Source organism: Oryctolagus cuniculus, chromosome 1, assembly GCF_051225735.1.
Source record: "Oryctolagus cuniculus isolate XC-2025 breed Fujian yellow rabbit chromosome 1, ASM5122573v1, whole genome shotgun sequence".
Classification (NCBI taxonomy): domain Eukaryota; kingdom Metazoa; phylum Chordata; class Mammalia; order Lagomorpha; family Leporidae; genus Oryctolagus; species Oryctolagus cuniculus.
Genome location: NC_142867.1, coordinates 21,939,017 through 21,966,597, shown reverse-complemented (window position 1 = coordinate 21,966,597; position 27,581 = coordinate 21,939,017). Strand labels below are relative to the sequence as shown.

At 38.6% G+C, this 27,581-nt stretch overlaps 1 long non-coding RNA gene across 8 annotated transcripts in view; it reads left to right on the top strand.

Annotated features, from left to right (window-relative positions):
• Positions 1–27,581, top strand: part of LOC103351346 (uncharacterized) — a 103,100-nt gene that overhangs the window by 50,670 nt on the left and 24,849 nt on the right. For 5 of the 8 annotated variants that reach the window (XR_016217492.1, XR_016217490.1, XR_016217489.1 and 2 more), the window contains exon 1: positions 24,309–26,906. This is a non-coding gene — a long non-coding RNA (uncharacterized LOC103351346). Of the gene's footprint in view, positions 1–21,060; positions 21,132–24,308; positions 26,907–27,581 lie in introns of those variants that run through there. The other 3 variants (XR_016217516.1, XR_016217507.1, XR_016217498.1) reach the window with 2 other exon arrangements.

The window sequence follows — 27,581 nt, the reverse complement described above, 5'->3', positions numbered from 1 at the left end:
CTCTTAACCACTCCGAAATGGGGCTAATCATGGATCTTTGTTGACACTGTAAGAATTCAAAGAGATAGTGTTTGTAAAAAAATTCGTATACCCTTGTTGGGTGTTAAAATTGCTAAAATGAGATGACTTAAGAAAGGAAAAACTAAGAAGTTGCATACCACTGTCACTGAATGCCTATAAACCAGAGCTAATTTGTTCCATGTAAACCAACCTGGAATGTTTGTTTTCTTGGCAGGATCCCATTAAAATAGTAACTATGATCTGCTACATAAATCAGGCGGGATGGATGACCATTCTGCTCTAAGTTGTGTCAAGTCTATAGCAGGCTGGACAGCCTCAAAGACAAAAAGAAGGGACTGTGGTCCATTTGTTACCTCTGAGCTGAGCTGCCCTGGTTTGCTTATTTGACTAAGTTATGAAGATATTTGCACAGAAGTTTAGCCCTAGCACCCCAGAAGCAATACTGTGGGTTACTGATAATCCAAAAAAAAAAATGTTATTTGCTTAACTTGTGGAGCTTAAGAAGATCAGTGTCTGAGAAACAGAGACATCATGTTCCTTCAGTCACCAATGTAATAAATACAATACACAGTACCAGGGTTTTTTTGAATTTTTTTTTTATTTTTTGACAGGCAGAGTGGACAGTGAGAGAGAGAGACAGAGAGAAAGGTCTTCCTTTTGCCGTTGGTTCACCCTCCATTGGCTGCCACGGCTGGCACACTGCGGCCGGCGCACCACGCTGATCCGATGGCAGGAGCCAGGTGCTTCTCCTGGTCTCCCATGGGGTGCAGGGCCCAAGCACTTGGGCCATCCTCCACTGCACTCCCTGGCCACAGCAGAGAGCTGGCCTGGAAGAGGGGCAACTGGGACAGAATCTGGCGCCCCAACCAGGACTAGAACCCGGTATGCCGGCGCCGCAAGGCGGAGGATTAGCCTAGTGAGCCGCGGCACCGGCCAGTACCAGGTTATTTTTTTCAGGTAGAAGTTTGAATGGATCTCTACAAATAGTAAATTTAGAAACAGTGATCAAAATGCTTTGCAGATTTATAGTTTAAAAACAAACAAAAGAAAAAAGCAACAACCTGGATTTTCCAAAACATTTGTCTGACTGTTAAATACTAGTTCTCAGAAATGCGTAAGACCTAAAGGTGTGGGTCACAAAGCCAACACCTGTATTCTCCTCTGTTGGTTCTGTATATTCCAAAGTCAGTGCACTGTGTATGCTCTGTGGGCCGCTCTTCTCCATTCAGAACTGTTAGCAAGTGGTGAACCAGGTGGAAGAGAAGGCCGAGGTCCTTCCCTTTCTTCCTCCTCCTCCTCCTCCTCCTTCTTCCTCTTCTTCCTCTTCCTCCTCTTCTTCCTCTTCCTCCTCTTCTTCCTCTTCCTCCTCTTCTTCCTCTTCCTCTTCTTCTTCTTCTTCCTCTTCTTCTTCTTCTTCCTCTTCTTCTTCTTCTTCCTCTTCTTCTTCCTCTTCTTCTTCCTCTTCCTCCTCCTCCTCCTCCTCCTCCTCCTCCTCCTCCTCCTCCTCCTCTTCTTCTTCTTCTTCTTCTTCTTCTTCTTCTTCTTCTTCTTCTTCTTCTTCTTCTCTCTCTCCCTCTCTTGTTGTTGTTGTTAATTGATGGATTTTATTGCTAATTCTTTTAAATTTTGTTTAAGGGATTCAATATCACGACACTTTGAGATGCGACGCTTTCGGACATCCCTTCCCTTCCCTTGGCTGCAATCAGGGAGTCAGCAAGAAGGCTTCAGTCATTGGTAGGGAGGCCATGACTCCATACGCCATGGAGTTTCTCGGGCAAATAAGCCTCCTGAAAGCGTCAAACTACAGAGTTGCTTTGTTTCTCATTCTCCTAGTACTGAGGAACCTGATTAAGCTGATTGGTTATTTTAGGGTTATTTGGACAGATATGCATGTAAATACTAAGCAGATGAAGAGTAAAGGCACTGAGGTCACCTAGAATGTCTCAATATGAAAACACAAACTCATGCCCTGGCTATCAGGTATTAGACCCTTTGGGAGCCTGCAGGCTGAGATTTGGAGTTCATGTTTTCATTCTTTGTAAAGAGATATTTAAACTTAATCATAATAACTCCCCAACTAGAAATGAGGATATTTGAGCTGATGGATGGCTTTTTTTTCTCCCAGGAGTCTGTGTTGATAGAAAAACATCTATCAGAATTACAAACTTGCACCCCACTTAGTGAATGTTTAATAATTTATTTTTATTGAAAATAATATTTTCTGGAACTGGGGGCTACACCAGGAAATTCGCAGAATAATCTTCATACGTTAAAGTTATTTTAGTTGATTTCCATCTGCTGAGTTATAAGGGCTTCTGTCCTGGAAACCAAAGCTGCCTGCTGCTACCGGCTTGGTTGAGTCACAGAACCAGTTATATAGTGAGAGCTCTACCATTTCCCCTTTTGTCCAAAAATAGGAAAGAGTTTGCCCCTAAACAATGTGAAGTGGTTTTGGAAAGCTGCATGGACTTCGTCCTTTGAGAGGCCAATAGAGACTAACTGCCCTAGGGAGAGAAAGAGAGCTGGATGCACTGTGCCTCCTTGTGGGGAGAGGGAGTTGTGGGCTTTTGATCCCTACTCATCTTAGTTGACTTCCATAGCTTTTATTATCTAAGGCTGGCATCGCACTTTCATTGTATCAGGCAGAACACGTAGATTTACTTTCAGAATACTTAGAGGAGGTACTAAAGAAAGTGAACGAATTTTACGAAGCAAAGTATTGTTAACTAATGATAGAATTTGCACATTTTGGGGGGTAAGATAAATGTTGCAGACTTACTAGCCCAGCCTCCTGGCCCCTCAGTCTGACTTTGAGGAGAAAAGAGGACATGGAGAAGGAAACCTCACATGGGAATTGAATTCTCTTCTGAATTTTTTTGGTATGGATCATAAGAGTACATCCAAGCCCAAATGGCTTTAGGAAATACCATTTCAAAAGACAATCACATGGATTTTTAACACTGAGTAGGGGGTTATGGATCTACGGATCTATGAAGTTTATGATCACAACTCATTTTCTTTGAAAAAACATTTTCTTTTTATTAGCTCAATTAGATGAATGACTGACTAACAGGTCCTATTTGTGATGATAAAAAGCACGCTTTCTGTCAATCATTTTGTGGGTCTCAACAATACCAGCAAAAACAACAAAAAAGAAAAATGATATTGCATTTTATTTTAAGTCCTGTTGATCAACAAAATTCAACGAGGTATATGATTTTTTAGATTTTGTGGTTAAAGATTTATTGTCTAGGTTTAAATCTGGAGGAATAAAAATTCATTCATTTAAAATACCTGAAAATGAAGGAATCACGCAAATCGTCCCTCAGTAGTTTACAAGGGTTCTTCAAAAAGTTCACAGGAAAACGGAATTAAAAGATGAGTTTATTTTGGTGCAAAGAAATCCATGAACAGCTTTTTCATAATATAAATTCTCATGAAGTTTTTGAAGACCCCTCCTATACAGGGATTTAAATTTTTTTTTGTACCAAATTAAATTTATCTTTTCATTCCATTTTGTATGAACTTTCTGAGGTATCCCTGGAAACAATAGTACATGTTGGAGCAATAGGACAGTATTTATCAGAGTTCCCGATCCAATCATGTTTTTAACTCTTTCTAATCTGCCATTAGCTGTTTGAAAATACATTGAATAAACCTTTGATTTCTTTCTCTTTCCTTCTTTTGTTTCTTTCTTTCTCTCTGTTCCTATATCATATTCCTCAATGTTACTTTTTAAAAAGGAAACCTGTATTTTTGTCTTGCAACATGATTCATAACTTTTTTTTATGATTAGTAACTTTTTAAAAACAGTCTAGTAAATCATAATTGAAAAAAATCTTATGTTTAACAAATTAAACTATCGCTGCATTCAATTTTCTTTTCTAAAAAGAATTACCTTTGAGTAGTAATTTATCAGTGTGTTTTTAAAAACAAAGATTTTTTTTTCTTACTTTTCATTTTTGTAGAATGGAGGTAAGACACTCTTATTTGTTCATGAAAACCAGGGGAAAGAAAGAAGCAGTACTTCAGGTTTTTCTTGATGGAAATGCCAAATTAAAAAGATCTGTGGTAAGCTTTAAAAGAAGAAAAAGTAAATCTCTGTTGGTTTTTAAAACATGTATGCAGATTCTGGATCATGACTGCTTAAAATGTCAGAAGATTTCTGGAAGGCCTCAGATACATCAGAGACGTGACGTGTGGAAGACAGTGATCTCAATTCAAACTGCAGTGTTAAAAAAAAAAAAAAAAAGAAAGAAAGAAAGAAAAAAATCACAGTCCTTCCAAGCCTTATTCAGCCTAGTTGCCTGTCTAGACACGCAAATTGAACTGGAGTTGAAGCAATTATTCAGATAATTCAAAGGAAAAAAAAAATTTCTTGGCTAAAAGAGATGTGGGGAGCCCGAGTATCTGGACTGTTTGCCTTCACTGATCAATGCCCCCCGTAGTCGCACTGAGCGCTGCAAATTTGAAGACCACAGGATTTGAGTCAGGGAGAAAGTTCACGAACATTATTTTTTTTTCTTGTGCATTCAACTTCAATCAAATGTGTATAATTTAAAGGAAAGAAAAGGAAGGCTCTTGGGGAATCTTCTTTCAAAAAAATAAAGTTGTTTTGATAAGAAATAAACAAATATTGCATTAGTAAGGACTACCTTCTCTTCCAAAAATGTTTTCTGAAGACTAACCTTCTCAGTGCCTTTCTTTTACAGATGATAGAGCAAGATTTAGCAGAAGAGAGGCTCATTAGGCTCTCTGTAAACTGGATGTGATACCTTGCAGTTCAGTGTATGTGGTATTTTATATTCTTGTCCATCACACATTTAAATAAAGGAATTACTACCTGCGAATCTAGCACTCACTAGGGTACTTACTGACAGGTGATAAAACAACATTTAAGCTATGACATCACAATGATTCAGAAATTTAGAAGTAATCACATCGATCTGGTGAGCATGGATAATCTTTCAAAAATATTTTGAAAATCCATCATAAATATATTTTAAAAACTTTATAAATATTGACATAAAACTAAACTGTGCTGCAAATTTTGAGGTAAAAACCAGGTAAACTAATAGTCCATGAAATATTTACAGTAAAATTTGAAATGCATTCATGCCAGAAATTGTTACAGCCAAGGCCTGTCATATGTCCATTAGCAAATTAGAAGCATAATATTTAAGCCTCCGACACTAGGCTGCATATTTACCTCATTTGTTCTTCAAATATAGACTGTAGAATGCATTCAACATTATTTTTAATACTGCTTTAAAAGTTAAATTCAAATTAATTTAAAATACTGCTTTAAAAAAAGATTTGGACACACACAAAATTTAAAGGATAGTTCTACAAACAAAAATCTTATCAAAATGTTTTCAAATATTAGACATAAAATGGCTACTATTTGTTTATAAAAACCCTACTTTCTGAAATTAGATTGACAAGCTATAAAAAGAAAACAAAACCAAAAATTAAATTTCAATCAAATCTAACTTTTAAGACTCTTATTACAATTTTGTGATTTCTGAGAAATTTTTCAAGATGACAGATTTAAATATTTTAAATGGTAAGCATAAAAGTTTTATAAAGTTTATGGCAACATATTGGTCGGAATCACTAAGTGGTTAAAAGCAATTATATTTAAAATATCACGTATTTTCAGAATTGAAGTAAAAATAGAAAATTCTAAAATAATCTGAGAGCTAAACTTTGATTATTAACAAATTAATTTTTCAATTGACTCATACTTCAGAAAAAGTAGATATGATTCAAATGTTTTAAAGAATTATAATATAATTTATTGTAAGCAAACAAAAAATTTTGTCATGTTTCTGAGAACCTCATTTTAAAAGGAATGACCATATTATATGAGGAGTATGTTATCCCTACAAATTACATTGCTCAAATTTTTACCAAGTAGGAATATTTTTGATGAAGGCAAACTGATAACTATAGAAGTTCACTGTCAGCTTAGGCCTGATATGTGAGTCTATAATTCATAAAAATATTAGAAAGACAAATATAAACAATTTTGATCTAGCAGTTAACTATTATTTTTGACTGTTAAAAAATCAGTAAGATTGCTTTCTCCCCCAAGAAAATTTTTGAGAATTTCTAAATCTTAATATGAAGTATTTGTAATTCGTAAATATTTTACTTGGCAAAAAACTGCTGTAAACTTTTAAAACTTGTTATGTTTTTAAAGACAGCTTATATTCTTGATATTAAAAGTATTAATATCTGAATTATGAAGAGGGAGATGAGCTAATTTCACTAGCTGTAAGTTTTACTTCCATGAAAATAAAAGTATTACTAAGAAGGTATTAATCACTTAGTATTTTTCTAATTTATAAAATGCTTTCAATTGAATTTTAAAAAAACTGCATTGTTCTTATTTGTAAGACAATGAGAAAGTATACATTCTAAGTAGAAATGCTATTGCAAAACATTTCTAAAAGTGAAAAGCTATCTTAACTAAATAGAAAATATTTTAGTTTATTTTAGTTAAATTCTTTTTAGATACTAATGTGAAACAAAATAACAAAATTTTACTTTTGATGCCAATCATTTAAGGAATTTGGGATTTTTAAGGAATTAAGGATTTTTTGGGGATTTAAGGAATTTGCTCAGATTTTTGTAATCTTTAGTTGGAATATAACCCTTTGATTTATTCAGTTTGTTTTTAAATTCTAAATATAAAGTATAGATTCTGGAGTAGATCAGATATTTATTTATTGTTTTTGAAAATGCATATAAAAATCATGCATTTGGGGACTTATATGCAAATAAATGAACTAGTAACAAGAAACAGAAACCATATGGCAAATTGGCCTTTCCTTGCATTTTATTTTTTAAAAATTACTAAAACAATGATTTTAGGAAAAGGAATATCTTTATTTTATCTGAGAACCATAACACCTTAAGTAATGTTTTCAAAAGAAAATAAATATACCCTTCACAAATTTTCCATTTTGCAAACTCTAAGACTTAAATGGAATAGCTGCAGCTGATTATAGTTGTGATACAAAATGTAACTCAAGACTTAGTTCATATCCCTAGCTAACTAAATATTTACAATAATACAGAAAAAAATGCTATATATCTTATGGAGTAAATGGGGGATTATTACAAAAAATTGAAGCTATAGTGAAAGAATGAATTCAAAGAAAAGTTCAATATAGTTTTAGAACCTTCAAATTCATAGCTAAATAGTTGCGTCGCTTAATTAATAAATCTCACAGCTTTGAAAAATAAGGAGGGAAGCTTGGCTTTAGAAGATGCTAAAAGGGCAAAGGACTCAGCTTTATCTACCTGATATTTGCAAACCTCCAATGTTTAGGCAGCACCCGGGCACCACAGTTTTTTTCATTCAGACATCCTGAGATCATAATAATTGGTTTTATAGTGATCATACTAAACTACATCAACATGAAGAGAACTATTAGGAAGAAGCCCTATTATCTCCTGAATTTGCTATCTTCTGAATGTTTAGGTATTATTCCTTGATTTTAAAAAAAAGTTTACTTCATTACAATGAACTTCGTTTAAGGAAAAAAATTTTTTTCTGAGTTAAAATAAAAGTAGCACTATTTGACAAAAATATATAGTGCTGCTTTATTAAATAGAAGCCTCAGATGAAAGCTAAAATGGCATTTGAATGCTTTATTGGTCCACTATTAAGAACATTTTTTTAAATGGTGATGTTAAATGTTAGCACGCAATGTTTAATTAACTTTCAAACATTTCAGAGTATTAAAAATCTGTATTTGGATCTCTTAAAGTAATTTTCAGTATCAATGAAAGCTTTCCAATTAAATTGTGGTTATTTCTAAAATATATTTTCAGATATCCTAGATGATATTCTTCTCTTGGGATTTTTAATAAAGAATTCTGATATAATGCTAATCTCTAAAATCTTGATCACGATAAATAAAGCTTTAAAAAAAGCTTATTTTGCTTTATTTCATACAACTTTTTATCTGTATTAAAATGGTCTCATTAAAATGAACTCGAGTGCACTAGCATTTTCTTTTGCTACTTTTAAAGTAAATGATAATAATGTTTTAAAACTTTTGATATTGATAAAAAACAAAAGTTTGTCTTCATGACATAATTGTTTTTCAAAATTTCTATAAGAAGATATATAAAATTATGCCTTAAAATGTTTTGCAACATGCCACATAAAATTAACAAAATAATGACTTTTTAAAAAATTACTATGAAACTGTATCCCATCTCAGTGAAAACTTTTTTCCTCTTACAAATTTTACAAAAAATTTTTCTTCACTTTTTGGGTAAGTTTCCTGTGTCTTGTTTTTATTGTGATATCCCAATTTGCTGAAGAACTTCTATTTGTAACTTACTCCAAATAAAGAAGATTTAATTTAAGCATTCTCAGTGACATCATTATGGGTTCATGCTTGGCCACTATCGACTGCATCTCTTTTGCTGTCCAAATGTTACCAAAAAAAAAAAAAAAAAAACAAAACCAAAAAACCCTCTGGCCTTGATCACTTTCCACTGTCACTGTCAACTAGAATTTGAAAAAGCAACTTTAATTCTCAAGATTTGTCAGGCATTCAGATGAGCATCTGCTCACAATTTACAGGTAGAAAATAAATCAGCTACCCAAAAGAAGTTGAGTAAATATCAATGTAAAAAATGAGCAAGAAGACCACTCATTTCACCTCCCACCTGGATTTTTAGCTCCTTAAAAACATGTGTCCTACTGCAGATTTGCCTGCATTGGAGCTAATCTGCAGAGCTGTGTTAACTTTCTAAATATTTTTCAAAACCTGTATCATAGACATGGCCAAAGACATTCTGAAGAAATTAATGGATGTATGGCAGAATACATTCATATACTTTGGGTTTCATATGCTTACTGTATCCTTGGCTCTTACCTAAAACCATGATATTGCATCACAACATTGGTAGAGCTATCCCAAACCTCTCTTAAAAAGCTCAGAATTATCAAAGCATTATGTTGTACACCATACAGAAATATACAATTTTGTCGATTCTAGCTTAGTTTAAAAAATAAGTATTTTTTTAAAGTTCACAGGTTCATCAAAATAATTTTCAAACAAACATTGTTGACTTTTGCAACATTTTTTGCTTCATCAAAAGTGTTATTGGCAGTGTAATGTGAGCATTTAGGGATGTCACTCATCCCAGCCAATAATCCACGCCACTAATCTTATAACTACATTTCACTCAGTGTCTGGGTCTGTGTTTGTAATTGATGTAAAGCAGTTACTTGGCCAAATATGATCCCCTCCCTACCAATTTTATCTATGTTGGTATATTTGGAAGGTGATTTACCAAAGCGTATTTCACTACGGAAATCTGGATATATCTGAAGAAATATCTGTATTCCTCTCTGTCCACCCAACCTGGAAAGACCTAGTTAGCTACTCTTTCTGTTAAACCAAAAAAAAAAAAAAAAAAAAAAAAGTAACAGCAGGATAAAACAGGTTTCTGGATGAAATATAATAATTTTTATAATATTACAATTTTCCAAATGGTCACTGTCAAATGATTCTAAGGGGTCTGCAAGGCACTCATATTCAAACTGTGGCTCCCTGGGGCTATTTTTGCCCCTAAAAGGAGCAAATCTGGCTCATTCTCTCTCAATATTCATTCAGAAAGCTATTATAAGTGTATTGCAAAAAGTTGATGGAAAGAGCACTTAAAAGTTAAGCTTATTGTGATGCGAAAAAGTCTGTGAAATCCATGCTTTTTTTTTCTTAATACCTATTTTCCATCAACTTTTTGAAGACCTCTCGTAGGCATGGATTTCATAACTTAACCTTTTAATTCCATTTTCCACACTCTTTGAAGCACTCTTGTATTAGATTGTTGTTTGTCCTTGGTATTTGTTGAATTTCTCTGCTTCTAAGCTTTAAGTGGATTGGATGCCTCTCCCCACCGTGGATTAGGGTGTTTTCAGCCTGGAACAGTCCAAAGGCAGATGGATAAAACCCTGTAGCGTTGTCATTTGTGGAGCTTATTGAGCTCCTCTGCTGAGGTTCCCTTCTTTGCAATCCCGAAGGATGTCCATCCTTGGTCACAGGCTCAGTGGGCTTTGGTGAATCACTGATGACCACAGCCTCTTTCATGCATTGAATGATCTCTGTGAAATTGGAAAGGGCTGGACTTCCAATCATGGAAAAATCTGATGTTTGGTGCAGAAGAGGCTTGATAAATCAACACATTCTCCATTCTCCCCTGTCAAGTTAGGCAGATGCAGTGTTGGAATTATTGTTTCAAAATAACTACTTGTATTTGGTTAGATCTCCAATTCAAGCAACACATGTTTGTTGTTTTTTAATTGAGATACTAAAGAAAAATAATAATATTCAACGTACAAATATAAACATTGAACAGACGCTGTTATTGCTTTCAGACAATAATAGGGAAAACAACTGATTCCACATCAGGACAATCTCACTTTGATTCTGGGTCTGTCAATGACTCATAAATTTCTATAGTAATTTCTTTATCCAGAAAGTGGAGCTTTCACTCTATCTACTCCAGAGGGTTCCTTATAGTATTAAATGAGATGATATGTGGGTGAACATTTTGGAAAGGTGGGATTCCAGGGCATAGATAATTGGATGGGGAGGCAAAAAATTTTTAGCCTATTGGTTGTGTCACATTGGGAAAATCACCTCACTTCTCTGGATCTGTCTCATCTTTAAAATGTGAAAAAAAGGGTTGGAGGATCTTTAATTTTTTTTAAAGATTTATTTATTTATTTGAAAGTCAGAGTTACAGAGAGGAGAGGCAGACAGAGGGAGAGGTCTTCCATCCGATGCTTCACTCCCCAATTAGCTGCAATGGTCAGAGCTACGCCAATCTGAAGACACACCAAGAGCTTCTTCCCAGTCTCCCACATAGGTGCAGGGGCCCAAGGGCTTGGGCCATCTTGTATTGCTTTCCCAGGCCACAGCAGAGAGCTGGATCAGAAGTGGAGCAGCCGGGTCTCAAACTGGCGCCCATATGGGATGCTGGTGCTTCAGGCCAGGGTGTTAATCCACAGCGGCACAGCACAGGTCCGTGGAGGATCTTTAGATTCTCTTGGAGCTACCCACAAAGTGGGAGGTTGGTAGGGTGCCTCTATGCTCAGGTTAACACTCTACATTTGTTTGTTTCTCATGTCTCTGACATTTTAGGGGATACTGTCCTGAACTGTACTCCCAAACAGGGTAAGTTGTGGCACGTCCAGGCATCTCTGCTAGCCATGTTGTCTTAATGCCCACCAGTGGGTTACCTCGCCATAGACTGTACTCAAGGGGAAGGCTTTGGTGTTTGTGTGTTTCTGTGAAGTTCATCTCCTTCCAAGAACATAACTGGATGACTTTGTAATTAAAAGGTGGAAAGGATGAAGGTCCAAGATGGTTGAATTTTTATTGGTTAATAATAGGTCACCTTTATTGAAGCATTAGCCTTAGTATGGAATCTTAATAGTCTAATAGATTTCTTTTTTTTAAAAAAAAGTGATTTTGTCTTTCAAAAGTTAGAGCAGTTGGATACTTGGACATATAATTTAGACCACAAAGGAGATTAAAAACAGATATTGGATGGTTTAGAAAAAAAAATCTATAAGATTTTTTGAACAAGTAGTATTGGGCAGAAAATAAGGGATCTCAGGTGACCCTTTCTTAAAAATTTTATTTATTCATGTGAAAAGCAGAGTGACATAAAGGGAGAGAAAGAGAGGGAGAAAGAGAAATACCTTCCATCTGCTGGTTCACTCCCCAGTGCCTGCAACAATCGGGGCTGAGCCAGGCTGAAGCCAGGAGCCCAGAACTCCAGCTGGTGTCCTGTGTGAGTGTCGAGGATCCATGTAGTTGCCTCCCAGGGTGTGCACCAGCAGACACACGGATGGGAAGCAGAGGTGATGGATCCCAGGCTCTCCAGTATGGGATGTAGGAGTCCCAAGTGGTGTCTTAACCTGCTGCATCACAATTATCACACCTCAGGTATCTCATTGAAATGATTTAATTTAATAAAAGAGCTCCAGGTTAGTAAGGGTTCTTCCAAACATTTCCCCTCAAAATTCCTAAAGGCACCTTCTAATGTGGCCACAGCATGGTCAGTTCTAATAGGCACCAGTTGGGTTCCTCTTGCCCGACTCAGTGAAGAGACTGCTAATGCTGGGAGGCAGCTTGGCTCCATATGAGAGGGAGAGAGAGGGAGAGGGAAAGAGAGAGAGACCCCTGAGAGGTGAGTTGCCAGAATCTTTTTCTTCTTCTGAAAAGTTTTCAGGAAGTGGGAGTCTCAGCTTTTTCATTCCCTGCTTCACTCTTGGGGAGTTCTCTCTTCTAAAGTCTCTGTCTACTCAGAAACAGGAACAATTCAGCAATCCGTGTGCCCTTGGTAAACCATTTTCACCTCTCTGGTCTTCCCCTGTAGTGCACATGAGTTGTATCAGGTGATTTGTAAGGACTTTTCCAACTTTGAAGACCCGTTGTTTCTGGTACCAGCTGCACAGGGGAGATCAACACGCATGCGTTAAATGCATCAAGGGTGCTGCTGACCTTCTGTTCCTTGGCCAGGGGGATGCCTGGAAGGGACGCAGTTATGTGGGCGTTGTAAGTTTTTTTTTTTTTTTTTTCAAAAGGAACTTTTCATGGAAATAGTAAAAGATAAGAGAAAGGAAAGAGGGGGATTGAAGGAGGGAGGGATGGTTATCCTATTAGAAGTGTATCTATGAAATACATGGAATCCGTTGTCTTTAATAAAAAGTAAAAAAAAATATTTGGAGACTTTTCAGATAGAAAATAAAAGAAACTCCTTACAGGGAAAAACTTTGCTTCCATACGCACCATTGAGAGATCTCAGTAGTGTCTATGTGTGCAGTTATTTTGAGGATGTTTCTGTGGCATCCCATTGAGTGACAGCGGAAAGGACCCTCGCCGTGACCGGCAGGGCAGGGACGCGTGCCGCCTGTCTGCCCTTTTGATTGTGTGTTGGGTGACTCTGCAGACAATGTCTTCTCCTAGTTTCGGGATCAGCATCGACCCTCACTCTTCACATAGTTGCCTTTTTTCTTGCTCTACCGCTTCATTCAGGACAGTGGTTAAGAGGAAGTTACTTTATTTACAGAGCTTTCTGGAAAGTTCTTGGTGATGAAAACTCTTGAGGACTGTCTTTGGGTTCTCCATTCTCAGTGCTGTTCCCTGCTCCCATTCGAGAGGCGGCTCACTTGGCCTCGACACCCTGTTTATGTAGATAAATCATAATGTACAGAAAATCAACATTTGTCCACATGTTTTTATAAATGTGCATCTCAGCATGTTGTGGGTCTTTTAGAATGAGGTTCGTTAGGGAGAGGAGGCATAAATCTTGGGACTTGATGAGTAAGCCTCACTCACTTCTGACTCTCCTAGTAAATATTCTGTGCTTCCTACTTTTATGAATGTTTCCTTCCTTAAAAAGAAAAGTATAATATGTTATTCTTTGGTTATAATAGAAAAAGAGGTATCTGTATCTTTTCCCAGTATAGCTTTAGTGAGGGAAAAAAAAAATGTGTTTCCCCCACTAGCTAAGCCGTATGTAAATCAATAAAATCACAATTTAAAAACAACAGAAGAATACACTATTTTAAGATGGTCCAGTGGATTCTGGGAGAAGAGAATAATCAAGGTAAAGATTGGGGAGGAATGTTGTTTGGCTTTTCCAAGTAATGTTTCCAAAGGGCATGGAAAAGTAGCTCTCAAATCTTTGACTGGTTTGCATGAGTTTTTGAGAGACTCCTTTATATATATGACAACTTAGCATTTCTTTGACAAAGAGCAACAACAAAACCACATAGTTCGTAGGATGAATCGAAAAGATAATCTTGGCCAGGTTACCTGTGTTCACTGTACTGGTTGCTTCCTGCAAGAGAGATCTTCTCCCTGGTCGCTATGACTGTTCTGGACTTAAAATTTTCATCAGGTGCATTTCTAGCCCTCCCCGCCCCAGCAGCTCTTTATTCCTCAGGCTGCTATCTGATTCCCAAGGACCACAGTCACCGTACTTTTACTGAATCAACTAGACAATGAAAGGAGACGTGTTTTCCGTATTCTTTGAGCCCAGTGAAAAAGACTTTGTAGAACATCACCACCCTGGCATCTCACGTGGAGTGAGTCATGTGGACCCATACTGAGCTGGTAGACAAAACAATCCATTTTTTCACTATGTGAGTGTATTTAGATCTTATGTCGCCCCTTTTCCACTCTCTTTGTTCCCCAGTGTCTGATGATTAGTAAAGGAAATTATCTATTTGGAATTCCACAAGATCTTTTATCCGGTTCTCATCAGTGCTTGATTTAAAGTGGCATTGGGCAAGGCTGACATGGTGGCCCAGCAGAACACTGGAGCAGTTCCACCAGGGCACAGATCCCTTAGCAGACTGGGCTGGAATTACCCCTACAGATCGGGCTTCCATTGTATCATCAGGAGTGACAGCGTAGAGACTTCAGGATATTATCAAGACGGTCAGATTCTAGGTGAAAAAATTAGGAAATGGCCAGGGATTTAGAGTCTTGTTAATTTTGTAGGTAAGATCATGGCAGAAAATTTAGGATATGGCTGAGATTATGGTCATGGTATTGTAGCTATGTGGAGAAATATCTTTATATTTTAGATGTAAAATGAAGTATTTGGGAGTAAAATGCCATGTCTGTAATTCCCTTTTGAATATTTAAACAAAGAAAAAAAACAGAGATGAAGTGCATATGACAAAATGTTAATAACTATTAAATAGAGATGATCTATGCATAGATGCCCATTATACTCTTCCTACTTTTGTTTGCTTGGAAGTTTCCATAATAAATAATTTTTAAACCCTAAGTGTTCAACATTTTAATGTTGAAATGCCACATATATTCTTAAAAAAAGTCTTACTGAAATACAATGTTTATGCAGAAGAGGGGAGCTTGGATTTAAAGTGTCTCTTGACTGATACACAAACTCTACTCTGAGCTGGTGCTTTAGAATGGTTCTTAGAATGTGGTCAGTAACATATAAACAAGTATAAAATGAAAATCCTGCACAAAAATACTTATCGTTTTTATTTTTTTAAGTACATCTTTTAAAAATGCAAGAAAAGCACAATATATTTCTTAAAAATGAAGATTTCAGGGCGGGCATTTGACCTTTTGGTTAGGACATTATTTGGGACACTCACATCCCATATCAGAGTACCTGAGTCCAAGTCCCAGTTCTGCTCCCTCCTCTAGCTTCCTACTAATGTGAGCCCTGGGAGGCAGCAGGTGATAGCTCAAGTAGTTGGCATCTTGTCATCCAAGTGGGAGACCTGAATTGAGCTCCTGGTTCCTGGCTTCTGCCTGACCCAGCTCTGCCTGCTACAGTCATTTGGAGAGTAAATTAGCAAATAAAAGATGTCTTTTTCTCCCTCTCCATCTTTCTCTGTCTTTCTACCTTTCAAATAAATAAATTTAAAAAAAAATTTTAGCATTTTTATTAACCTGAGCTAAGTGCTGAAAGGTTTGTGGTTCTGACCCCAGGGCTAAGGGGAAAGCCTCTAAAGATGGTCACACACAGAAAAGCTTTGGGGATCCTTGGTTTCACAGGTGGGAACTAAAGGAGGAAATCAGAGTAGCCAGTATCATGGGGTTCGCTCACTGAAAGTCAGATGGAAATGAATAAATTATGAAAACATAAACTTCACTAAAATGATTTGATTTTAATCATCTTTGAAATTACCAGATTGATGTACTTCTTAAAAATACCATGTTTGCGTTCTAAACAGTTACTACCACAGCAGCTGTGCTCTGCCTAAGTAACGGAATATTTCCGCTACGTTAGGATAGGTTTAATCACAAAAAAAGTGTGTGTGTGTTTATTTATTGCCATGAGGACGCAGGAACAGGATCCATCTCTAAAGGTGAAGGGATCATTTGCATGCAAAATTCTGGGTGCAGAGTCCACTTTCAATGGTGTTGATTTTAGGTCCATTGATTCTTTGCTGCCCGCAGTCGCATGCCCGGATCTACCATATTAAACAAATGAGGAGCACCTGCACCACCTTGGCAAGCCTCACTTTTGCTTATCCAGGGAAGGAGACTTTTCCTTCAAAATACCTAGTTCTTTTGCAATTAGTATGTATAAAATGGGCTCATTTTGCAGCAAGAAGCCTCTGGTAGGCACCAAATTTCCCCAAATCAAAAATCACCCTTTGAAAAGATTAGAACTATAGCACGGAGGTGATTTTTAATAGATCTGAATCCATTGGCAAGCTTGCTCTTCCCAAAACTGTTGGACCTGTTGGTTTACTGGAAGCAAAGGGGCTGTGGGCTAGGACAGGGCAAGGGAACCTGCAGTGCTTGATCCTTGGATTTTGCCTGTTAGCAAATTCTTTTCAGCTGGAGAAGAAAACAGCAAAGTTCTACGAGTAAAATCCTGGACTAAGAAACAGGAGATGTGGGATAATTTAAAGCCTTCAAATTTAAGTGTGTCTGAAATTACCACTGCTTAGTAAATGACATTTTTATTATAAAAAAAAAGTCAAAGTGTATACTTCTGGGTCCAGTCTTGGTTTTTTCACCAGCTGCTGGCCTCAGCGTCTTCAGCTGCAGATGGAGAAGTCCCATTAAATAATAATTGCTGACCTTTCTTCAAACCTTTTCCCCTGTGACAGACACTGTTTTATGTACTTTATATTAAATGTGTTTAATGCTCACAGAAACTCTGTAGATATTTTAGTTATGTCTAGTTCATCAGTTAGGAGGCGAGCTATTCCGAGGTACTCAAGGGCTGGCTAATCAGTTTTAGAGACGCCAGGGAAATGGAAATTATCTAGTCTGGGAAGAAGGGTATCATGGCTTAAACTCTGCACCTGAAAACTGTGGCTTTCAATCTTGGGTCTTTGTATTCCTTGGGGATTTACCTGGGCCAAATGGCTCTACCTCTGTGTGCTTCGATTTCCTTATCTGTGAAATGGGGGGATAGACTCTGCATTGGGACAAAGTGTATAGCACAGCAGATGAACGTGTTGCTTGGATTGCCCAGGAGTCCTGGTTTCACATCCTGGCTCTGCTTCTGATTCCAGCTTCCTGCTTAAGCGCATGTTGGGAGACAGCAGGTGATGGCTCAAGCAGCTGGGCCCCTGCCACCCACGTGGGAGACCCAGGCTCTTAGTTTTGGCCTGGCCTGACTCCGCCCAGCTATGGCTGTTGTAGGCATTTGGAAAGTATACCAGTGGATGGAAGATCTCTCTCTCCCTCTCTGTCTGCCTTTCAAAAAAAGAAAAAAGAAAAAGGATTCTTCTTTGTAAGGTTGTTAGGATTAAATGTGAAGAGCTTAGAATAGTGTCTATTACCTGTGAGAATAAATGTTGCAATTAATGAGGATAAGTGCAAATAGTAGTGGCTGGATAAGTAAAGCAGACAACACTGTTTTTCTCAAGAATGTGTTAAAGTGGTGGTAACAGACACTCAGCTGGGTCAGAAAAAGGGACTGGTGGTAGTGATGGTCTTCATGGAAAATTGGGGTTATCATCATCACTGATACATAATAGTTTGTTTAGAGGAAAAAATAAATTTGGTTAAAGAAGCGAAGAGTGGACTCTTCGCCCAGAAGAAAGCGAGTGTCACATGCTAACTCAGCAGAAAGTTCGCAGAAACACAGTGTCTGTTACCTGGGCAGGTGCATGATGCTTCTGGTTATCTTCAAAGTTGTGAAACTTAAATAATGTGGCCCAGAAAAAGTAATATATAAAGGCCATCGTGGTTGCAAAGGTTGACCTGAGACAAGCCAAGGGCTAGTACTTAGCAAAACTGACCCAGGGCCCTTTCTGTGTGCCCTTGAGGGGTCTCTGGTTGAGCCCTCCCCCCACCCCCTCCCCGGGGTAGATGCGGGCTGTGTGGCCTTAATCAGATTGCAGATTTGCAGCGAAGGCTCTGCTGAACTGTCGGTACTGGGAGGGGGAGGGAAGGCAGACCCAGAGAAATTGCAGTAGCACATCCAGGAATAAGGTCCAAGTGTGGGTGCTGCCATGGAGATACTCCAGTTTCTCTGGATCAGCATAGACGCATATAGATAGTTGGAGCTAAATGGGACCTGGGAGACGGTCTAGTACAACCCTCTCATTTTACATTTTATGTTTTCATCAGGATAGAGTTTGGCGACATGCGGCCAGTTTTGTAAAACCAGGGAGGCCTCTGCTTTATGCAGAGACTTTGGAATAAGGATGAAAGAAAAGCGGAGATTCCCAGGGAGGGGAGCAGAGGAGGGAAGGCAGAATTTTCCTAAGGTAATTAAAAGACAGAGGGAAAAAAGGAAGGAAGGAGGGGAAAAGAGAGATGGAATGTGATCCTACATTTCACAGACTTAGATTGGATTTGCAGTTAACGCTTAAAAGTTAGTGATAAAGAAAACCCGTCATTCATTATTTCTAGGAACTTGGTTTCCTTAAAGGGAAAGGAAGTTTGGGGGAGAATTTGGCAGCCTTGACAGTTCTAGTAAACGAAGATTCCATTTGTAGCTGTGTTGAACCTGGTAAGCAGTTTATGTTAATCTGTTACTCTTCAGAATGCATGTGTCTGGACTTTTCAAATAATCACTTTTAACTGAGTTTGTGCCTAGTGCGTTCTTTCAAAGAACAGAGCGTCTTAATAGGAACTAATGACTCCGGGTTAATTTGGCATGGAGTCCCGAGGAGGGGAGGGGCAGGATCCTCTTTGAGTTCACTGAAAATGCTTTGCTGAGTTTCCATTGCAATCCCCTGGCCCGGGCTGCCAGCTGCTGTGGGCGTACTCTTCCCGAAGGGCTGCAGGGCTCCCCAGTTCCAATAGCGCTGGATCACAGAAGGAGGACTGGCTTGGAAGCCTGCATCCCTGGTCTGTCTGTCTGTCTGTCTGTAATGAGAAAAACAAGTCTGTGGCCCTGAGGCTGAAGCAAAGATCAGACTTTGGTGGTCCTGAATCCACTGTGTGTTCTTCTTTATAAAAACCATTCACCTACCACATGTGCAAGGATTTGAGACAGAGGCTTTTAGCTTGGCTTTTTCATTCTTCAAAGTGAAAAACATCCCGCTTATTTCTCACCAGACTGTTTTCTGCCCCTCTGTAATGGACTAGCGACACTGGAGGTGCTCCATTGGGCACCGCTCAACTTTGCCCAGGGGTCCAGCCCACCTGCACAGCTGCTAGGAGGGCTGTGGGGAGGTGGGGGGAGCCGAGACATAAATGGCCTCCTTCTCTCTGCCTTGTTGCCATTTCACTGTCTCCCCTGGCTGCTCTTGCGGTAGGGTCTCCTCGTTGTGTGGGGTGATGGGATGAAGTTACAGCTAGAGGAAGCTGGGGCACCATAAAGTTCCTCGGAAGCAGGTGACACGAGAGGCGGAACTCCAACTTTTGTTCAGAGTGAGGACTTAGGTCGTGGGGCTTCTGCCCTGGACATTGGTGGGGTCTGTAAGTAGCCAACTCTTCCACCCTTAAAAGAGAACTTGGCTTTGAACTTGCAAAATTGTTTGTGGCACCAGGGTCTTATTTTTTTGTGAGTGGGGGAATAGCTTGCAGAATCGAAGGTCACCAAGAGAGGCATAGAGGAAGGGCAGTTGTCAGTGCCTGTGCGTGTGGATTTTACGGGTTCTGTTTGTTCTCATAAAGCGCCAAGGTCAGTTCCGAGCAAGGTACTGTCAGTGAGTGATGTGAGGGGTGTGTGTGTGTGTGTGTGTGTGTGTGTGGTTTGCGTTCTTTGCTGTGGTAGGGCCTGGCAGAGGAAACTCTCTCTGTCTGCAGTGGGCTGTGGACATGGGCTCTGTCTGCTGTTTGGAGAGGCAACCTTAGGCAGAATGTGACTGTGCATCAAAGCGCAAAAGCAAAACTCAGAATATGCCCTTGAAATGGGAGGGGGGCAGGCATTAGACAAATCTTGTTGGTGTTTTTTTTTTTAAAAAAAAAAAAAAAAGCTAAGGGGAAGGGGCTGGTGTCAGCCTGGCGGTCAGGATGCGGGCTCATGGGAGCGCCTGGCTCCGTTCAAGGCTGTGGACAAGACTTCAGCTTCCTGCTAGTGCAGATCCTGGGACTCAGGGTGAATGATGTAAATCACTGGGCTCCTGCCACCCCTGGGGAAGACCTGGATTGAGTTCCTGCCTGCTAGGTTTGGCCCAGCTCAGTCCTGGCGGATGCAGGCATTTGAAAAGTACACCAGTTGATGAGAACTCCCTGTCTCTTTCTCTCAGATAAAAAAAATATAAGAATGCGTAAAAGCTAAGAGGGGTGTGTGGAATCACACAGAGGAAAGCATTTTCTTTTTCTAGGGGGAGAAGGAACGTACTACACATTTTCCGCCTCTACATTAAGACCTGGTAGAACTACAAGGAATTAAGGAGACACAAAAGGAATCTGAGCATTTTCTAAGCAGAAAATAACTTTCTTTAGAGAGAAGGTGTGTGAGTTAATTAATGTAAACCTACATTAAAATGCAGAGAAAGTTACAGACAGAAAAAGGGAGAGGGAGAAGATAATTGTTTTTAAAAATCCTGCTGAAATCATATTCCGGCTTACCGTAGTAATTCCATATTAAAGGATATAATATTTTAAATATCTCTTTTTTGGGGAAATTGATGGGAAGCTAGAAAGACCTTGTTAAAGTTAGAAATTTTACAGTCTGACTTGTTTTTCACATTTTTTGACATTTACACTATATAAGCTGTTAAACAGGCATTATAACATATCAGAAAATATCTTAAGATATCTAAGGACAGTTAATGATTTAAATTTCTTGTGAGAGTTTTAAAGCTATTGAGTCATAAATAAGATTCCCAAAATATGTCAACAGCAGCATAAAATACAAAACAGCCAAGGGACTAAGAAACTGCAATCTGGTGACAGCTCTGTGATAAAATGTGAAGCAGGACTTTTTAATCAGCAGCATTAATTAAATTAATTAATTATATTTAAGACTTGCTATCTAAAGTTAGGACTCAGAAAAGTCAAATACCCATAATCCCATGTGATTTTTTTTTTCACAGAGTAGAATTGATTGTAATCATTTACCTTTTTTGTTTAATTTCTATAGGAAAATACCAACAGTTTCATCTTTTGAAGAACATTGGAGATTCTTTTAAAGGTGAAACCTTTCTTCTTTAGGTAAGGAAATGTTTTCTGTTATTTATGCATCAGTTGAAAATGCAGCATTCCAACTAGAGGCAAGAAGTGATATACTTAAACTTTGTTTATCCAGCTAATGCAAAATATTATGGAGGTGACACAATGCAGGGTTTTGAACTAAATAAAACAAATTAGATAGAGAATTTTCATTTAAAAATCAATTTGTTGATAAATCAAATTAGACCTTTTTTGCTGTACTTTCTCATAGATTGACGTCCTGTGAGTCCCATGATCCCTCTTTTTGAAGTACGTAAGACATAACCGAATTAAAAGTTATGTTTCTGATATGCAACTTAAAAAGACTTAGCAATATCAAAAGCAAGAGATTTTTTTAGACACCGAAAATATTCCTAAACACAAATGTAAATCAATGTGATGATAAAAATAGACTATTTTGGCACATCTGAAAGCCTTAAAACCAGGCCAGTGAATTAAAGTTAATTAAGATTTGGATATTAACAAAGAAACTTAAACTCTGGAAAATACTCACGTGCTGGGAAAATATTGCTTTTTTAAGATCAGAATGTGAATATAAACAATTTGTTTAATCAAGCAGGAAACTGTAGTGCTTTGTGTGTAAACTCTTTTTAGTTTTTGAGTAATTATGTTATACTGGTAATGTAGGAAAAGAAAAGGCAGACTAACTTTCAAAGCATATTTTAATATTAATAACTCATTCTATTTTTGGCAATAATTCTATTAGTACAGTTCACTTGCCTGAAAACTATGTTACATATATGAAAAACAGATGTTTTAAAGTAGATAAACTAAAAATGCCATTAAAATGTCTCAGTAAACATTTTAAGATGCTTTGAAGTATTGTGTGAAATTAAAAGAATAAAAGAAACAGTTACAGAAATTATCCATAGATCTGCTGTACATATGCACATTTGTACATTCTAGCTTTGACACCAATACTACCTTTGGAAAAAGAAATACATTGCAATGTTTGTCTTCTATCAACATATAAATATATAGACTCAACAAGACACACGATTTTTCCTATCTTTAAATATATTAATGTAGTTACATAAGAATTTTAAAAATTTTAGTACAGAGTTTTGATCTTGAAAAATATATACGTTAAAAATTCATGTGGTAAAGTAGAATCTAAAAGCTTTGGGGAAAAATACCAAACTTTTTGGTTTGAATTTGAAGAATTCATTTCTAAATTAAATTTCTTCTTATAAAGGTGTTTATGTTATTGTTAAGCTTATAGAAGTTATAAGTTACTTAAATTGCCTAATTAGAGTATGGTAAATTCCAAGTTATTTTTAAAAGAAGGATTATAGTAATATTGAAGAATTATAAAATTATTTCTAATGTAATTTTTACATAAACTTTTTATGTCAAGTCTTAAAATTATATATTTTGACAGTAAAACATTTTTAAAAGTCACTAACATTCTAATGGAAAATATAATCTCATAGTACTGAGAAGAGAGTTGTGAGCAGGTAATAAGTAAAAGAAGCCAGTTTCATTTCTGACTTGTTTTTGAGCATTTCTTAGGAATCATTATATATTTTAATGTCAGGAGAATACTATATAAAATATGCATTACATTTCTATGGCCTGGAAGCTATTTAAAATTAGAGGGGAAAAAATGCAACTTTTCCTGCCTACCTAGATACTAACTAAAGCGTTAAGTGAAACTCAGAGAAATACAGAAGCTAAAATAGCACAATGGACTAAAATTCCAAATATACATGTATATACAAATTTTAAAATCTTGATATCTAGTATTTGCCCTAAATCTTTGTGAAAGTACATAATATACATAAGTGAAAAAAACAAATGATGGAGAAGTATTTTTCTCACTGTACTTTGCTTGATGAAAATTTTACGAAGAAGCCAAATGGGGTATTAAGGGACACGTTAAAAATAGAATTCTGTAGAATTTTACTTTTGGAAAGATGCAGCTTTCCAACAAGGCTTGGGGTTTTTGTGTCTTAGGCTATCTGAGACTTGAGACTGAAAATTCATGATGTATTTTGAGTGCCCTTGCAAATAGCAAAATGGTTTTGGTGGAAAAATCAGGCATTGTGTATATTTTACTTTATATTTAGATATGAGAAAAATAGCAGCCACTTTGGGAGAGTTCCAGTTGTTGTTTTAATGCACGCACCAAATACCACACAATTATTTTCTCTCAGTTTGCCACACGTCTGGGCATATCACAGTTTTGTGTATGCTTCTGGACATTTAACTTTTAATGATTATACAGAGATCTCTAAATATGGTTGTTAGTCCTTACGAAAATTACAGCAAAATGTGTAAAAGAAATGCATTTTAAAACTCCTGTTTTTAATTAAAATGAGAGAATTACAGAGAGTTCATTCATTCATGAAATATGTGACTGTGCCATTTCCTGAAAGAATGTTCTTATTTTATTTCAAATTATAATAAAGTATTTCTTTACTTGTTGTTAATTGGTATTTTAAAGTCAGAAAGGTATAAAGCGGTCGATCCTATTTTTGATTATCTGTCAATACAGAGAAAGAGAAAGCAAAGTATATTGGCACAATAGGGTTTCCCCTGAAAACAGACTGACTTGAAATTGAAAAGGTATACTGCCTATTATTAATTTTTTCCTATTAGGATTTATTTGTAGTTGCATGGATTTTTTTGATATATTTAAGGAAATTCGTCTTATAAAATGAGGAGATGTGGAACATTGGGGGTAGTTATGAGACAGTGACACTCTTTCTTGTTGCTTCTCAGAAATTAGAAATCAGATTTTTAACTAATTGGGCTAAGTACAAGGATCCCTGAGCTATAGTAATTTAGAAAAATGCCAGAAAATTATGAAGGGGAAAGGGAAAATTAACGGAAGCTAAGAGTGCCCCTTAAATGTGAAGCATTTGACACTGTGAGGAGTGCTCTGAGGATTAACAAATAGCTCTGTGTCAGGGATAACACTCTGGGCAGCTGAGGTTGTTTGTGTGATAAGGGGAGTCGGGGAGATAGCATAACTGTAACTACTTAGCAGAATTCCAGAAGTTAGTTTCGGATTGTAAAGCTGAAAGTAAGTGCAACAGTTTGGCTTGGCGGGGGGGAGGGAAGGCAGCAGGGCTCGCCTGCCCTGGCGCCACGAAAGGGTTAAGCGCGACGGCGCCCGGTGCATTCTGGGAGTTGTAGGCCGCGGGCATTGTGGGAGTTGTCGCAAAAGACCGTTCTCTTGCTGTGATGGCCGTCGCCGAGGCGGGGAGTTGGCAGTTTCTGCCTTTCTGGGGGGGTCTGGGGGGCTGTCTGTCCCGTTAGAAGGCCAGCAGCAGCCCTCTCAGGTTGCCAAGGGTCTGCTAAGTGTGTTTTGGGAGGTGGGAGAGCGCTCTGGCGGGTTAACGTTGGGGTTTGTTGCTGTTCCATTGGCCTTGAGGCCTCTGGCAGCTAGGGACGGTCTGAGGGGGTCCCAGAGTGGCCGTCTGGCTTTCTGCCTTTGAAATGTCCGGGTGGCCAGCGCCGGGGCACTTGGGGGTGTGCTGGATGTTGTGGTTTGTGCCCTGCAGCGTCCCCTCGTCTTAGAGCATTGAGCTCCGTCCGTGGACTGGTTGGTGCTCACGCCCTGGTTTGGGGTTAGGTTGGACCCTCTCTCTTGGGTCTAGTTGGACGTACGCAGGAGCCGAAATGTTGGAAAAGTGTGTGTGGTAAGGTCCTGGGTGTGTCTGGCCTGTTTGGGGTGTGAGGTCCTGCACGAGTAACGATCGTGGCTGTGGCTGTGGCTGTGGCTGTGTGCCTGGCTGTCACCTCGCGTGGTGCTGAACTTTGCCCTTGTTTGCTCATGCTGAGAGGTCGTGTCGGGTAGTTTCTGCTTGCGAAATGCTTTTGTGTTAACTTGGATGTGTTGTGAAACCGCTGGGAGCTCCCAGAAGAGTGCTTCGCCCTTGTTCGTAGGCAGATAGTATTGGCAAAGCGACTGCAGAACAAGCTTCCCCTTAGTTGGAGGGGCCGCAGCCCCTCGGGCTTCTCGTGGTGTGAAGTTGTTTGGGTTCTTGTAGGGAAGTCAGGTTCGCTTTTGGCTGCGTTGCCTTAGTTTTGACTCCACAGGGTTTGTGTGCGTGTTGGGACTCATGGGGGCCCTGTCTCAGCACTTAGGGCAAAATGGAGCGCAGTGTGCCGACATGTAGGTGCCTGTATCAGAATCTCAGGGTAACAGTAGCCAGCCAGACACCGCAATTCGTGTCTCGCTGATCTGACCTGGCTTACCTGTCACCACTGGGTGACAGAATCCATCAGTCCCCCCTTTCTTGTGTGATCGAGGTGTTGTCTTTGTGACTTGTGGCCCAGCTCACCCTGAGAAGCCATTTCTCAGGCAGTATTATTTAAAAGCACCCCCCCCCCCCCAGTAGAACCGGTGTCTAGAAAGTTTGTTCATTGGAGTTTGGTTAAGAAGAGGAGTTGAAATAAGGTGCAGCCGAGGCTTTGGAGGTCTGCTGTCTAGCTTTAGCTTTGGGGCAGCCCCTGACACCAGTGACTTAGAGAGTGAAAAGATTGCTGTGTGTTTTCCTTGGTACGTCCAAGTATGAAAACTACGCTGGTGTATATAGGACCACTTCCATGGTCAAAAAGAAATTGAATGTGTGGTGATGAATGGCATTTTCATAGCTCTCCTGTTGTCTGGATTTGCTTAAGCCTGGACTACTTGCGAATGTGGTAATGGTAGAAAAAGGATCACAGCTGGCTGGGTTTGGATTCTGATTCTGTTGGAAGTGAGTGCAGGTGTAGATTGACAGCCTGGTATTGTTGACCCGCTGCCAAGGACTCACAGAAGACTTCCCTTGTCTCTGAGCTGACCCCAGTCTGTCTGAGAACTTTAAGTAACCTGCCATTTGGAAAAAAAAAAATGGGAATTTTTTATTTTTTTTATTTTTTAGACAGGCAGAGTGGACAGTGAGAGAGAGAGACAAAGAGAAAGGTCTTCCTTTGCCATTGGTTCACCCTCCAATGGCCGCCGTGGCCGGCGCGCTGCGGCCGGCGCACCGCGCTGATCCGATGGCAGGAGCCAGGTACTTATCCTGGTCTCCCATGGGGTGCAGGGCCCAAGCACTTGGGCCATCCTCCACTGCACTCCCTGGCCACAGCAGAGAGCTGGCCTGGAAGAGGGGCAACCGGGACAGATCTGGCGCCCCGAATGGGACTAGAACCCTGTGTGCAGGCGCTGCAAGGCGGAGGATTAGCCTAGTGAGCCGCGGCGCCGGCCAGGAAATTTATTTTTAGAATGGCGCATATTGTCTACACCTGTTATTGTCTGGCGATGTGATAAGGTATCATTGATTCTGGTGAACTGGTTTTGTATTTTAGAAATAAAATATAGTCCTATTTGTATCTAGATGGCTAGAATTTGTGGACTTTTAGAATCATTCAGAACCCCCTAGAATGTCAGTGTTAACTTGCTTTGTAAGAAGATGCATTAAGTTTTTGATGTCCACGTTACCACTGCCTTCAAAAGAGCAGACGGTTCATCACAGGGTATTTTGAGGGAACTGTAGGAGTGGAGTGGCACTTCCTCAGATTAAGTTTAGAGAGAATCTTTGCTTTCACACAGGGACTTTCTGGGTATTTGTAAATAGATACATCCCTCAAAAAAAAGAAAAAAAAAAAAGGATGTTTTGCGCAGGTAGATTCTGGCATGATGTTAATCTCTGAGGCCGTTACTTGGTACTGTTTGCTGCTCATATTACCAGTAGTGCTGCTGTTATGAAATGGCGTTTTGTAACATATAAAGGCAGCAGTATTTGTTTCAGAAAAGAAAATATGGTAAGAGCCACTTGTGTTTTCTGGGGAACATAATTTCTGAGGTTGTGTATGTATGAGGGTTACTTAAATGTTTGTGGAAAAGGGGGTTTAAAAGAGAAGTTTCTTTCTTACAAGAATTTTTGAAGTCTCTGTATATACAGGATCTTCAGAGAGGTCATAAAGATGCATATTATGAAAAAAATATACATGGATTTCAGAAATTATTTGCACCAAAATAAACATTGCTTAATTCCACTTTTGTATGAGTTTTTGAAATACCCTTGTGTTTCATAGATGGGTCAAAAGCTTTCTTTTTGGAACTTTGCATGGTGTTGATGAAAATTGCTCAAATGAGATATAACAGCAAAGGGTAGTTTTCTTGACCAAGGTGCTGTAATTGAAGGCCTTTGGTTATGGTGTTTATTCAGAAAAGAAATGCAAACTTACTTCCAAATAGTCGAATTTGGAAATGACAAAAGAGTTATAGTTTACATTTTAGACTATAGCTAAAATTGGAGATGCTAGGGAGGAGTCTGAGTAAGAGTATCTATTTGGGGGCGTTATTCGGGTTCTTTCTAGTCTCTTGCTTTCCTATGTATACCTGTTTGCATTGCAGAAAGTAAGCAGGTCATATTAATGCATTTCTGCATCTGTGATCCCTTGTACATAGTAAAACTGCATTTATAGACAGTGACT